Raw genomic sequence first — 1,771 nt, 5'->3', positions numbered from 1 at the left:
GTTCTAACCTCTGTAGCTCTGTGTCAGTAAGACCTAGTGTCACAATGCCACTAGAAACAACAAACTGAGAGTGTTAATTTCCCAATGACCTCAGGGTCATCCCAGAGGGCAGAAGCATGTGGAAACTGCAGCATGTTTTAGGGGGTGAAAATTTAGGCGAGAAAAGCATGTATTTTCAAGTGTCTCTAAAGAGGTTAAGTGCACTGCATTTGACCGCACTTCGACAATGTGAACGCACTATATACTCAAATAGTTAGTATTTAGTACAGAAGTGCGCGATTTGAGACACACCACAATTCTCTAACATGGGCTCAGCTGTTTATTCTGTGTTGCTAAGTAACCTGGATTCCATATTCACAGACGACACAGAAAGTTTCAGTTAACCCAAGTTCAAATACATACGTTTCCAACTTCACTTGTGTGTTATATACGGTGTATAATATATATATATATATATATATATAGATAATATATATATATATATATATAATACATAATATTATAATATATAAATTCGGTGCACAAAGCAATCATCCATTCGTTACTTAGTTCATTTACACATAAAAAAAACCAATGCTGCACTCCACACATCACACAGATACAGATACACAGATACAGAGAAACAGAGACACACACAACCCCCCCCCCCCCCCCCCACACACACACACAAGACTAAGAATATCCACAACAATATTTTTACATAATTTTCATTTCTAGAGTTGGATTTTAACTTGATGATCCCCAAAACCTTTTTCCATCCGTCATAAACAAGCTGAGAAAACAAAATCAACCCCCAGAATATTTTGTTCTCCACTAATAAAAGCACAAAAATAAAAAAAGGTTTCTGCTCTAGTCCTGATCCCAGTGATCCGAGGTACCCAGTAAACTAAGATGGTAACATGCTGGCCAACAGGCTCATGCTGTCTTCATACACACGCGTGTGCTGCCCCTCCTGGTCCAACTAAGACCGCACGGCCTGTTCTTATCACATGAAGCTGGACAACTGGATGTTGTTATTAAAGCTCATATTCTGCTCATCTTCAGCTTCATAAATGTATTTAGACGTTATATCAGATAGGTGCACATGGTTTCATTTACAGAAAACACATGGTGTTGTTGTACTGCACATTGCTGCAGCTCCTCTTTCTCTTTTTCAGATTCATGTTAAATCAATTTGCCAGTGTGCGGTACTTAAGGCGCTGACACCCCAAACGGTTATTGGTCATCAGACAGTAGCTCTGGCTCCATCCACGTTTCTATTCTCAATTGAGTGATATTGAATGAAAAATGCCGTGTAGACTTAAGATTTATTTCTTACACATTTCAGCAACAAGACAATTCAAAAAGCTTACATCAAATATGAAGAGCAATTAATGACTTTCATGAAAGAGATTTAAATAATATAAAAACAGGTTAACATAGAATAAGATACAAATACAAAGATAAAACTTGCAGGACAGTGTGGTCCTGTTTGACGTTGGACAGACACACATTACACAGGCCCAGAGCGTAACATTAATCTCAATGTTTCATTCTCCTGGTGAAGCTTCTCACTGAACGCTGGAGATTAAGTGACTGCAGGTTTATTCAAAGGAAACAGGAACAAATCTAAATAACTGACTCCAACATTATATCTACAAAACCAAGGTAGAGACAAGCTGCTAGTCCATGTAGTTCTTATCTTTTATTGTAATAATCCTGTGAGACTACAGAGTCAGGACACATGACTTCTAACCAGATTGGGCTCTATGAAGGGGAGGAAAAGATCTCG

The sequence above is a fragment of the Etheostoma spectabile genome, unplaced genomic scaffold (genome assembly GCF_008692095.1).
Source record: "Etheostoma spectabile isolate EspeVRDwgs_2016 unplaced genomic scaffold, UIUC_Espe_1.0 scaffold437, whole genome shotgun sequence".
Lineage (NCBI taxonomy): Eukaryota > Metazoa > Chordata > Actinopteri > Perciformes > Percidae > Etheostoma > Etheostoma spectabile.
This window is presented reverse-complemented; position numbering follows the sequence as displayed.